Source organism: Ambystoma mexicanum, chromosome 5p (genome assembly GCF_040938575.1).
Source record: "Ambystoma mexicanum isolate Mex_15411 chromosome 5p, UKY_AmexF1_1, whole genome shotgun sequence".
NCBI classification, from domain to species: domain Eukaryota; kingdom Metazoa; phylum Chordata; class Amphibia; order Caudata; family Ambystomatidae; genus Ambystoma; species Ambystoma mexicanum.
Window position 1 is genome coordinate 1,358,968,502 of NC_090930.1, and position 14,383 is coordinate 1,358,982,884.

Genomic DNA, 14,383 nt, shown 5'->3' on the forward strand with positions numbered 1-14,383 from the left:
CCAAGTACATTGTCTGTGGCAAACATTCAAATTGATTGGATAATTGGTTTCCTAGTCTAGACCAGGGGAAGGGAGTTTTTAAAAGGCTTGCAACTATTTTGGATTTCTTCAACTCTTTCTTCAATGCAGGAGTTGGTGTTCATCAGCAGCTCTGCTCCTCCCTTGTCTACTGCCTGTTCCCCTGCAAAGAAAATAGTTTGTGGGATGTCTGATGTTAGAAATGCAAGGGACAGAAAAACTTTCAGTAAGTTTCCCAGCTGTGAAAAATAATGTTTCCTTTGGGAAGAGGAAGGAAACCGGTCTCTCCTTAAATGCTGTAGCTGCAGTGGAGAGGGAAACATGTTCTACTTTATAAGCAATACAGCACAGAGATTGGGCTGGAATGAATTAGGTTTCCCCCTCAAGGATCTGCACCAGCTGACAATGGGGTCCCGCTGAATGTGTTAGTGATTCCCCATACCATACATTTCTCAGAGTCCTTGGTAGATAATCTGGAATCTGGTCTGGGTTTTGGAGATCTCAATATGGTCCACACTGGAAGTTGAATTCCCGAATCTCCTGCATCCTTGGGACATAGTGCTTACCAACCAGTTCTCTCAGAGAGTTCAGGAATAGTTCAGGGATGATCTACCTAACATCCAGGGTCTGATTTATAGATATCCTCTGGTTAGGTCTTTGGGTAGAATCCTGTGGGTTTAGTTTACAAGCCCCCCTCTTGTGAATTAATTCTTCTTCTTGCATCAGATAACAATAAGGGTGCTTAACTGGCCAGGCTCAGGTGCATATCAGGGACCTGTCAACCTTACTCCTTGACAGACTGTGAAGAGGATACGAGGTTGGACCTGTAACTGCCACACAACACAGGCCTACAGAGCAGCTGTTGTAACTGATGTAAAACAAGTTTTAGCCACATGACCCCCCTCTTTCCCTAGCCATTTTAGATGCCTGGGAAATGGTTGCACACAAAATAATACTTCAAGTCTCCCTTGGCATAGGAAGATACCTGCAAACATGCATAGGCCATGTCATCTTATGACAGGTTAACCATATGAGCCACGAGTGATCATCATATTCAAGGTACAGCCCCACAGGCCCAACTGATGCCATTAGAAGTCAAGTATAGCCTAAGAATCCAAAGAATACGGTCACATTATACCAGGCAAAAAATAATATTCTGTGATTATTACAGTGATACATACCTGGGCTAGAGGTTTCAGAGCGCTGTGTTACTGATAATTGTGCTACTCAATTTGTGACTTCATAATCATGACTGCATGTGTCAGCCTTGGCAGGGTTTGGAACCCATGTGCCAGTGTCAGCTCCTCCTCATTGGAGGCAGGCGAGTTAAGGGTAGACCTATCCACCAGTCTCCAAGGTAAGGACTGACTCCTATGCCTGGTATTGTCACTGTGTATATGGAAGAGTCTCAGATTTCCAGTTGTCATAATATGTTAAGTGCAGCGTTACATGCTCCGTTAAAGTAATTTTGTGCCCGTAAATGCCGCATATGCCAGGTACATTCATCATAGCTAAGGATCAGACATAGGTAAGGTACTGTCCCCCATGAGTAGGTGCTGCCATTTTATGCCCAGGGCAACCGCAAATACTTTTTGATTGCCATTTTCTGTGAGGTAATTTGCCAAAGCAGAATTTGCAGTCACATGTTCCTCTCCATCCTTGTCCACAGGTGTGCACCAAGCTGTGCTCTCAACCCCCTCCAACAACATAATCCCTTGGATTGGAGGGTTTGAGCAAGTGAGTACCTAAGAATGAAGGGATGTGTTTTAGTGAGAAATCAGGACAAATGATTGGCATCAGCCTATCATCTTCACTGCGAGAACTAATAATCCAAACGTATTCTGCAGCGTGGGACAAGGCAGGGCCCAGGCAGTAATACACGAAAGGTGTCGGGTCAAGAAGTGCAGACCTGAATGGGAAGGGAGGACAAAAGCATGAGGGAATTGACAGCAGACAACTGACTGCAAGAGCAAACTACAAGTAAGAACCCTGGAAAAGAAGGAGTAGTCAGACCAGATGTTTATTCGTTATTCCAAGCCTTTTGTACCTCTCCTCCATCTTAACAAAGGTTCTTGCCATTGCTAGTTAGTGAGGGCAGGAGTGGAATGATTCATATTAGGGGGCAGTAGGACGCACATCCAGGTGTGCCCTAGATGGCATGCATGAAGTTTGGTACCATAAACTTTCAGGCACCATGCTAGGTTCCTTTGTGAAGGATCTACCAAGCTTACATGGATGAGTTGAATTAGACTACTGGTCCCAGCAGGTATACTCATCAGTGTGAAATCTCAATTCAAAGACATTTTAGAAAGAATGTGTTCTTCCTGATACACATGTATTCATCCAAAAGAGTGTATACAAATTACAATAGAAAACATACAAGGGAAACAAATGTTTGTGTTGTTTAAACTGAATATTGATGACCAACTTGTGAGTTGATACTAAGTGATATTACTGGGTCTGATGTGGGTTCCAATTGAAAGGACATTTCATTGTTCTTATTCTTATTAATAGGGTTGTGATAAGATCCGTCCATGTCTTTACTAGAATTTTCTTTAAGATCCTGTTAGTGTCAGAGACCTTCAAATTATTGTTAAAATTCACTAATGGTGGTTCTTCCATAGCCACTCCTCATATACTCATGCCTACCCTTTAATCCCCATCATGTACATGTTTACATGTTGTGTTACTCTTGTAGCCTTTTCTGATCAGCCTACTATGTCAAACTGTGGGTTGCCTAAAGGATCTATGATGTCGCCTTGGCTCCTTAACACCCACCTCTTGCCTCTTTATGACCTTATATCTCCCTTTCCTTGTGCATTCCAGACATATGTTGATGCTACCCGAACAGCTTTTAGGTTGAGGTCAAATACTCTTCAAGCATGATTGTGTCTTTAATCTCTTTTGATAACACCTCCTGTCCTAATGTCTCAAAGAGGGAAATAATTTATAAAGGCTCTGTCACCCCTCCTTACAAACATTTTCCATGGCCTGCTTGCATTAGTCCACCCCATGCAGTAGCCTATGCTGCTAGGACCAAAGGCCATGATCTTTGATGGCTCTGTCTTCTTCGTTGCTCAGAATATTGAGCTTTCCAAAAAATCTAATTCCAGCTTCACCTTCTCAAGTTAATTCTCCCCTTCATCAATTTTTTTTCTCATAAAATGCATGTGCCCAGGGCACTGGTCCTCTTGAGGCTGGATTAATACAGCAGTCTCTATTTGTCGAGACTCACACAATGCTTATGATTATGAATTATTGTGGTTACATTCTGTAAGTCATTTAGAACAAAGTGGCCATACTCATCCTGAGCCTCAAACCCAGACACCATGTTACACCTGTTTTAGAATCCCTTCCTTCGCTCCCTGTTGAAGCAGTTCCATGTCATTTCACCAACAGCAATTACTGTGTGGTAATTTACTAATTTGTTTAAAAAAATTAGGGGGTCCCGGTCTCCCCGATGCTGCTCCTCCTTCCCCTTAATTACTGCCCCTACCTTAACCCCCCGTTTTACCGTGTATGCCACAAATACCTATACTTTTCAAAGACATTTTGAAGTAATATCTTTGTAGTAAATTACCACAAAGTAATTACTGTTGATGAAACAACACAATACTGTTGAAGCTAGGATTTCTGTAAAGGCCTTCTGTATCATTCACTTGGCATACTGGAGCCAAGAACCTGGTTACTGCTCAGGTAATGTCACTGAGTACTGACCTTTACTGACCTTATAATCTGCTTTCTCTAGACCCCCTGTTGCCTAAGGGCCCACGAGGAAGAAAAGGAAAGCACTCTCTGAATGCATAAAGAACACGAGGAGTGCATGAAGCGCTGCTAGCTACAGTTAAATGTTAGTGAGGATAGTGGAGCATTCAGCATTTTATTGCCAAATTTCCTTTCCTACCACATTTTGGTTTCTTCGCTGGTACCCCTGCAGACAGAGTTTTGCTTCTACAAGATGGTAGGAGAAACCAATCTATTTTGAAATACCTTACCACAATACATATAAATGCTTCTGAAGAATTGAATCTCTGGGATCGACTGAGGAAAACCTACATACCACCTTATTAAGGGCTACGCAAGGGTTCTATGTTCATTCATCCCCAGATTTATTTTCCCCAAATGTTTTGCCGAAATCTTTTCACCGCAGAAACTCATCGGACTTCTTTTTTTTATTTGGCAGGGTTATATGCATATGCCCTTACACCCCCCACCCCCATATTTCTTGATGAGTTTATTTCGGCCTTCATGAGATCCCAGTCACTTTCTTACTATCTCTGGCATGCAACAAAATCTGCATTTGGTTTTGAAGATTTTAAAAGGTTTTAAAATAGTGGGGCCTATTTTTTGCAGTTATATTTGGCAGCCATATTTGTTCATTCGCACATGTATAATTAATAGAATGGCTAATCATAGTGTTTTGCAGGTGACTGTGAGCTAAATCCTTTCAGCCTCTCACAATGAGTTCAACCTATGTTAGCCAACTACTAAATCACACTTAATTATTTAGAGGGTCTGTGGTGGCGTCAACTATGGGTAATTTCTTTTAAACTTTCTGTGAGCTTTCATTGATGGAAAAAATGTAAAGCATCAATTTTCACTGGAATTAATTTTGCAGCTGTTCTGCATATACTCACACTTAGTAAACAATTGGTTGAGCACTCTAAAAGCTTGCTAAATGTGTGAGCTGCTACACTGCGAGGTAGCCCCAGTTGATTTAACCACTATTAGATAATCTTCGGTGTATTCTTCTTTGCGCATACTTTTAATTTATTTGAGTTGAACCATTAGTGTGCACCCAGTGGGAAGTGACTGCAGGCTGCTGCCTTTGAACCTCCACTGTCCTCTTCAGTTTGCAATATTGACTGGTAACGCATGGAGAATTGTGTGATTGGGGATTAGAGGTTTTCGTGGTCCTGTCTGTATCTCCCTTAGTGTTTAAATTGTGCAGGAAACCTCTTGTTGACTGAACCTTTCATCAGGTTTATTACCAGGAGTCACAGTATATATTATTTGAAAGTCACCTGAAAGTGAATAGAGCCAGCAGAATTCAATGGCTATAGCTGGGCATATTCTTGCGCTTTACCTATAGTTAAACATTTTATAATTTATTAAAGATTTTATCATACTGGTTTTAACATTTTGTAAATTTGATCTTTGACTATCTCTTTTTATAGCCTGTGTCATTTAATTAATTATGATTATGAATTATTGTGGTTAGATAGTGATGGCCCTATATCTTTTCATATTTAAAGCACTTAAAATGGGAGGGAGAAAAACCACAAGTAGTAATCACGTGTTTCTATTAAAAGAATGTCCACAAAGATAACAACATCATTCAAAGGAGAATATATGTTGATCCATGAGATTAAGACCCTATTAATTGATTTTGACATTATAAGGGGGGGCAGGTGAAAATTACAATGCCCACTTGAATGAACAAGCCACATTGAAAGCCATTGCAAGACAGAATAATCCTGGCACTAATCTGAAACCATCACAGTTCTCTTTTAAAACTGGCAAATTAGCCACAGTGTTCGCCCAGAGTGATTCTCCATCCAAACAAATCAATGCAACCACTTTCATATAAAACCTTAGAACTATTTTGGAGTTGTAATTTAGTCTTCTCTCATCAAAGGCATGTTGTCTGAATGATATTTAAATTGCTGAATTCTTAATTGGTATTAATATATTTATGAAATAGGAAGCCATGTTTGTATTGTGATAAACTTCACATACAAGTAAGTAAAGCAAAGAAAACATGTTATTTGTTAATATTCATCAACAAAACATCTAAGTTTCATATGATAAATTATAAGAATAGTATGTTCTGATCTTTGGAGTAGGTAATGAGGAAGCATTTCAGAATTAGAAACACTGATACCTTATAGTTTACTGCCCTACTCAGATCTGTTTGAGCAAGTGTGTGCTCAAATAGCTACCCTGTTTTGTGGGGGAGGCATCCCTTAGGCTAGCAGCCATTGGTCCCACATACCCAGTGTTTTTTACCCAATAAAATTGTTGAACTGTAAACAAAAAAAACTCTACACAAACAGGAGACATTTCTTGTAATCCAAAAAGTATTTAGGGGACTGCAAAGTTCTGGGAGGTTTTTATATGTATATATTCAGCAAAACAAAAATTGCAAACTGATTGTCCTGAAAATAACCAGTTCATTAAAGAAAAACAATTATATGGAGCAGATAACCAAACATTAAGAGAGGAGTGTTGGGCATCAGATAGATTCCAAAGTAGAAAACATGAAGTGTGCTACAATAGACCTCATCACAAACCCACTCTCTTAATAGCATCTCGATCTCCACTTGTTTCACCAGTATTATATGTGAATGGATTACAAATCTCAAAGAGGTTCAATCAGTTTATGGAAGCTCAGAACAATGGTAGGAAGTGCAGCTACTAGTGCAGCAAATCTAATGTGTGAAGTTGATGGAGAAGAAGTTAAAAATATCAAGATGAGGTTTGACCAAGACCCGGAAGTATCTTAAACAAGAACTACTGAAATAACATCCACTATGAGTGAATGGGAAGATATTAGTTAGCAGAGCACAACCATCAATATATTAACAAATACATTTCAAGTAGTTTTGAATGAACTATCACCCATAGAATCGCTGCTGAGATTCACCATAGATGAGGTGTCCAAATTGTCATGAGAAATAGTCAAAAACACACACACCACAAATTAAATAAATAACGAACATACAGACTAACTCAAAACAGAATAATGGAACATACATTGATTCAAAGGGGAAAAGTGACCTCAATAATGTTTTCTCAAAAAATCATAACCTTCATCGAAGGGTGATGGAAGTTGTAACTCAATATGAAAATATAAGAAACAGCTATAGAATCATAGGTTGTAGAAATCATGTTTTGTTCGAATTGCAAGCTGGTTTCAAATCTGGTATAAGCACTGGAGACCAGGCATTTCAGTTATATCTGCTCCATTTGAAGTTTATGAAATTACTTAAATTGTCATTATAGATCCTATTTGTAGGCCTTGAACCTGCATTTGATACAGTTCAACATGGAAGCTTGGGGCAAATTCTTGAGTGTCAAGATGTTCCTATAGTTCTTTTATTTTATGTTTGAAATTTGCACACTAAAAACTATGCATGTGTTGGGTATGGAGTGTGTGGGGGAGAACAACACCATTCCCTGTGAAGAAGGAAGTGAGCCAAGGATGGATCCATGATGGGTTAAGAAAAAGCCTTGTGACAAGCTGAGGCTCTGCTGGATAATGCAGTGATAGTAAAATATCCGTAGGACTTCAACAAGAGCTAGAACTGTTGACAATTTGTGTAATAAAATGAATTGGCCAAAACAAAATCATATACAAGCTAAATGTTTAGTGCGGCATCCTGCAAATACTGTATCATATAGAAAGAGAAAGAATGGATTACATCGAGTATTTTGGGGTTCGCATTAGTGCATCAGGCAGGTGGTCAACTCAAGCAGAAAAATGTTCCCTGAACATGGCAAGACAGGGTGGGTAAATTAATAGATTATTGGCACAGATTGGAGAAAGGACATCTGGTCCTAACCTAGAGGTCTATCTTGCAAAAGCCTTAGCAGCTGCCATTTAAGGTGCTGAACTTTGGGGGATGGAGTCAGTGTACATTTGTTTCTCAGATCACTCCTGTCTCTCCTGCTTAGTACACAGACCATTCCCCTATGCCTAGACTTAGGCCTCAATATTATAGCATATCAAGTTAAAATGAAACCCTTGCTATACTGGATCAGAGTGTAGAAACAACCCCCAACCATGTGTGTAGCACAGGGCAATAGATGATGTGCTAACTGTGAGATACCTGATGGTGTTTCAACCGCTAGTCCCCAGGGATCTGTCATCCAGGTGGCCAGGACACAGCCATCGCTATTGGATCCAGTCCCTGGGGGTGGACCAGTGCGGAAGGATCACCTTGATGGAGGGGGGTCTTTGGGGAGTGCAAGTGGGACACTGATGGGTGAGATGCGGTACCCCCTTCCTTATAACATCTTTTCCCCATCCTACCCCGCAGGATATTCAAAAGCTCTACCCCCCTTTTCCTACACAAACACTTTCTCACACCACGAAAGACAACAGACTAACACCAGAGCAGTTTACCTGACATGTCCAAACCTGACGGCCCTGTCCCTTCACAACAGGCAAAAAAGGCAGACCATGAAAGCACACTTTGAGCAAGGCCTAAAGCATGAGAAAGAAGTTATTCTGGGATGTCAGTTCAAATGAAGGAGAAAGGTGGAGCAAACCGAAAGGACGACAAGGAGGGAATTACCCTTGCCCTTTTCAACCCAGACCCAGGAAGCATTCAATAAAGGAACAGTAAGACCGGGAATTGTAGCTGGTGTTTGGTGCAACAGATGTCAATGGTACGTGGGGCCCTCCTGCACTGATAGCCAGGGCAGGGAAGAGAGCTTGCCGCTGTAGTACCGTCCTTGACTGCAGTTGAAGTAAAGCCAATGAGTTCAGCACAGCCGGTGAGTCGGAGGAAATTGATAGCTGCCCAAACTGTGTTAAGCTTAAAGTTGCAGTGGCAACATTTGTGTAAAAGAAAAGAAGACCATGGGACAAAGGTCTTTTGTGAACAACCGAGGTATTAGGGTTAGAGTGGTGTGGCACCACATGGACGCTCATTTGAAAGACTCTAATGAATACCCCGCTTCTGAACAAAGAGGATATGTTAAACTAAGAAAACTCCAAGAACTAAGAGACCCCAGGGAAGGCCAGCGAGAGAAGTCAAAGTGGTCATACAAGGGTCGAGTCAAAACCCCTTGTACAATTGATTGTCTTTGACACGTGGTGAATTGAAAAACTAAGTGAACTGCATTGTGGTGACAAACGTGAACCCAACGGAGGGATGTCCACAGTGGGTTGTTGGTCTGAGTACGACTGAGGGAGGCTGACTTTGTGAAACGGATTGGCGCCTGGCTGGGGGGATCCTCGGTTGACGAGTAATCAGCTGACTTGAAGAAACAGAAGGAATTGTTGTTTGTTGTTTACGATGTATCAGGCCCTCTGAAGCAAGAGACTTTGCATAAAGAGACTTGGACACAGAAGGCCCAGGTAAGTGGATCGATTACACAATACTCACAAGAGGAACCGAGGGTCGCAGTGACCATAGGTGACAAAATACTCTCCTTCTTGGTAGATATGGGGGTGACTCGATTCAGTGTTAGAGAAGGGAAGTTCCCAATGTCAGGCATTACCATGAACACACAAGGATTTTATGGGGTGGCAACCACAGTTCTTTTTACAGATGAATTACCCATTACCATAGAGGAACACAACATTATTATATTCCCGCAAGACACCAGTTAACATATTTGGGAGAGACTTTATGAGTAAATTAAACATGACAATATCATTTACTGAGCAGGGGATAATATGTTCTACCCGTTAATATGTTCTTTCCATTATGAATGCACAGCAATTCATAACAGCATTTTATGGCCAGGAAGTACAACGAGGAGTGCCACTAAACCCAAAAGTATTCCTTTATGGGGTACACAAATTGCTAGCATGACTTCCAAGAATACAGGCAAGACTATTGCGGTTACCCACAGAATTTCTGTTTTGACCAGAAGTTCCCACAGACATGAAGGAAGGGCAGGTATTTATAGTTTAGTTAGAAGCAGCAATAGTTAAGGGAAGACATAGTCATTATGCATGGAGTTAATGGTGAAGGGGTAAAAAGGAACAGTGACAGCTTTCAACGACAGATATAGATTGACTGGCTTAACAGATGAAAGCTTGTTTACAGATGATGACTCAGATAACAAAGTGATGTTTGACATAAGTCTTACATATCATTTCAAAATTGAGGAAACGGAGATACCCCAGAGAAGGTCACTAGCGAAAAAGTACAGCCTTTTCTCCAGGAAGATTTGGCACATGTACCAATCACATTGTGGACTAGTAGTCTATCTGACATTGGTCTATTGAAAGGAGTGGGGCAGATAATATTGAACTGAAGCAGGGAGCTATTTTACCACGAGTAAGACAATATCCTGTGTCAAAGGAAGCTGATGAGGGTATCTATGATACGACAAGGGATACTAGTGCCTCCAGAATCCCCATGCAACATGGCTGTGTATCCGATTAGAAAGGAAACCAGGGGGTCACAGAGATTTATCCACGACTGACGCCCCCTGAATAATATTGTTGAGGCAGAATTCCCATTGGTTTCCAAATCCAGCCACAATATAATGTAACATCACATCCAAAGGTAAATATTTTACAATGATTGATTAAAAGAATGCTTTCTTTTTTAATCCCATTGCATGAAAAGTCACAGTATTTGACCTAATGTACTTACCCCAGAATTACATTAAAACATACTCAGTCACCACAGGTGTTCTGTGAATCACCCTGAGTCTTCAACCGATTGTTGCAGATGGACTTAGGGAATGTACAGCTTGACAGTGCAGCCATCCAATATGTGGTTGACATATTGTTTTGTAGCACCACAGAAGAGTGCAGGAGAGATTCAGTAAAGTTGATGGCAGTTCTGGCAGAGAAAGGGTATAACGTTGACAAAGAAAAAATGCAATATTGCCAAGAAGAAATCCTATATATAGGCCTACTAATATCAAAGAAAGGGAGAAAGGTGGCATCTGAAAGAGCAGAAGCAATCATGAAAACTTCCAGACCAGAGACAGTGAAGGAATTGCAGTAATTTCTAGGACTTTGAAATTGCTGCAGATCATGTGTTTCTTCGACTACAGCATGCATGTTAGGCCACTTATATTGTGTAACAGCGCATTCAAAGCAGTGATTGATTTAAATAATGCTTTCTTTTCAAACTCCTTGCATGATGTCACACTATTTGACCGTGTTTACTTACCCCTGAAATAAATTAAAACCTACTCGTTTACACCAGGGATACCGTGAAGCACCCTTGGTCGTCAACTGAATGTTGTAGATGAACTTAGGGATTGTACAGCTTGATAGTGCAGTCATCCAATATGTGGACAACACATTGTTGTGTATCACCACAGAAGAAGAGTGCAGGAGAGATTCAGTAAAGCTGATGACACTACTAGCAGAGAACGGGTACAACGTTGACAAAGAGAAAATGCAATATTACCAAGAACAAATCCTATAGAAAGGCCAGCTAATATGAAAGGAAAGGAGGAAGGTGACACCTGAAAGAGAAGAAGCAATAATGAAAAATTCCAGACCTGAGAGAGTGAAAGAATTGAAGCAATTTCTAGGACTTTGCAATTACTGCAGAGCAAGGGTTTTCAACTACAGCACGTATGCCAGGCCACTTTTAAAATGGCTTAAGGAAGCACAGAAAGACAGTAGTGACATAGCCTGGACAGGCGAGATGATATATGCTTTTGATGAATTGAAGCTATCAATCAGCAAAGCACCTGTGTTAGAAATCCCTGATTGTAATGAAGAATTATTTTTTTTTCCCATTCAAATCGAGTAGTGATGACAGCTGTCCTCGCACAGAAAACTACAATGGGACACAAACCATTAGCATTTTACAGTTGGATACTAGATCCAGTGATGAGAGGTCACTACCCATGCAAGCAAGCACTAGCAACAGCAGCCTGTGCAATTGAGAAGTCTGCCAGCATAATTATGGGATGCACAGTTATATTATATGTTGAACATGCTTTATTGCCATTCTTGAAAAGCCCAAATGTGTACCGACCACACAGAGAGCCTCTGATTAAGAAGTTATTATTTTAAACCCTTCAATCAAAATTGTCAGGTGCTGAGTGGTAAACCCAGCTAGGTTCCTAGCACAACCAGTAAAGGAGGGAGACCATGTGCATTATTTCATTAAATACATTCAATATTATGATGAAATACTCCATGTTAAGGAAAATGCACTAGGAAGGGAGAATAATGCTCTTCATTGACAGGTCATTGTCAATAGAAACTTAGACAATGTAACCGAGAAAGGTAGCGAAGAGCCATGCGGGAGTAGGTGTAAGTATCAGAGAACAAACAGAATACACCCTCAATGTAATTGTGCGTAAAAAGGTGGAGGAACAGGGCGGGCAGACACCCGCAAGTGCCATCATAATGAAGCAGATAGTGGCCGAAGTCCATGCCGGAGCCCCACTCATAACTCTAGGCAGCCATGTTCGAGATAGTCACTGAGTGTTTCATGGTAGCACCATGTGGGAGAACAACCGAAAACTATTAGTTTAGCAAAGTACAGGAGCCAAAGTGAGGAATTGTGTAAAGATACGTAGAAGGGTGGGGTGGGTGAAAGTCCTAAGTGGTATAGGGTATGCTAGGAGAGCAGTCAGTAATCGTGTGGCTGCGCATCTTACACTCTCTATGGTTTAGTTGGGTATATGTGTGTAACATGAATGTATTCCACATGCACATACTCGGTCGGTAATAGGGTTCATATGTGGACCCTGTACTCTCCCTCATTCCCCTCTGTCAGCAATTACCTGGTATGAAACTGGGATGGCTTTGAAGATCAATCTCATTTATATCCCTTCTAGTGGTGCCATAATGCAACTGTGTTTCACAGAAGGCACCTTATAAATCAAATGCAAATAAACAAACACATGAACACAGTGACTAAAGTTTGTCTTTTACTTCTTATTACTGTTTTATTATGGATCCCTTTCAGTTTCAAAACACCATAATTAGTTTTACTCCTCTTGGAATCAGAGCTTATCTCTAAATGAGCTTGCTTGACCAGAACACAACCTTACATTGCCAGTCCATACTCTTCATTGAGTCCGTCAAAATGTTGAGAATATAGCCTTAATGTAACTAAAAATGGATGTCACACAAAAATAATCAAAGAAAAGAAAGTAACAATATGCAGTCATATCATAAACATCTTCACGGTGGCTAAAGACATAATTATGGTTTAAAAAATGCAAAGTATCTTAAAATCCAATTAGTCTGCCCAAACGGTTGTACCTGGATATACAAACATACAGTGATCCGAGCATATTAGGGTGATATAAAGCTAAAAACAACAATTTAACAAAAAGGTTGAAACTGAGAAGAACACACTTACACAATGATGTGCACTTGAAGACAGGAATTTGCAGAGCATCACAATCCCACTTTCTTCTTTGTATCGTTAACTGAGAAAGAAACAAGAGAACAGCAATAAGCATCACTGTCTGCACAGGTGAACTGTGCAGATCAGCAATCAGTCCTGTGGCAACTCACTGATCACCATCCCAGGTGTTGAATTTTCTCTTTATCCGAAACCCATATTTTATCCCTTTTCACCATATGTGAAAATGACTCTTGATGTAACTACTGGACATTATCAACATTCTGGTCTTGTAAAACTTACTGAAAAAAAGCCATCGTCAGCACCAACAACACACAACTCATACCAATCTGCTGGTTATTGACCACGACTGTTTTATCTGGAATGAGGTATATGGACCACCCTCCTATGCTTAGCAACATTTCAAATAGCACATAGGAGTACATTCCTACATTGGTTACTGATCATTATACCAGGCTAACTTTGATAAAGCATACTACCCTGTTGTCCAGAGTGACACACCTGATGCGAATCTCAGCTATAGCACAGGCTTTGTTGTTATAATTTCCACAAAATCAAGGCTCTTGGCTAAACCTCCATCGGAATGCCACCAAATTCATGGCCACATTAAATTGAGTTCAACAAAGGTAAGACTTGTGCCTTCTTCTTTTCTATGTTTATGTAAACTCCTTAACACTGTGTCATAATTATGGAATGTTCATGTGCCAGTAATGTTGTGCTACTGTTTAAGACTGTTTAAGACTTCCACTGTTATGTTAATGATGATTTTATATCTGCTACTTCCTCAATTAGTCTGGTAGTTGTTGAAATCAACTAGTCTCTATTGTCTACTGTTGTTTTGATGTCATTAGTCAGTTACAGGGGGGTTTGGTGAACCGTTGGTGCATAGGCCTCCTCAATTGAAATGAGGTGCCGGTTAAGAAACTGGTGATCCTGTATGTTGCACTGCATCTGACATACTTTGTCTTATATGATTGTCTCTCACAGTGTATGGTCTTGGAGATACAGCAAATTATGCAAATTGTTGCCGTCTTGTTGATGTATATCAGTTTCCAGATACACTTGTATAGTGGAGGTGATCTGTCTAGCATGTCCTTGTGGAATAATGACTGTAACCTATGTTGCAGTCTTAATGTTTAATGCTTGCAGAATACACATCAAACTGAATCCTTTTTGGGAGTCAATTTGATTGGGTCCAGTTATCATTGTACAGAGAAACCTGCTTGATCTTTCTTTAGGGCAAGAGATAGATTTGTCCCTAAAAAGTGAGCATGAGTGGCAGAGCAATTGGCAAACATTATGAAACATTGTGTATGGTACATTCTTGG

General features: G+C 40.5%; 1 protein-coding gene across 4 annotated transcripts in view; it reads right to left on the bottom strand.

Moving 5' to 3' along the window:
* CTNND2 (catenin delta 2) overlaps positions 1-14,383 on the bottom strand; it is a 3,553,726-nt gene that overhangs the window by 3,167,804 nt on the left and 371,539 nt on the right. For 3 of the 4 annotated variants that reach the window (XM_069613767.1, XM_069613765.1, XM_069613766.1), the window contains one exon: positions 13,050-13,119. The exons of the other annotated variant lie outside the window; for it this stretch is intronic. The gene's annotated coding sequence lies outside the window, so the exon portion shown is untranslated. The remainder of the gene's footprint in view (positions 1-13,049; positions 13,120-14,383) is intronic. 4 annotated transcript variants of the gene reach the window in all.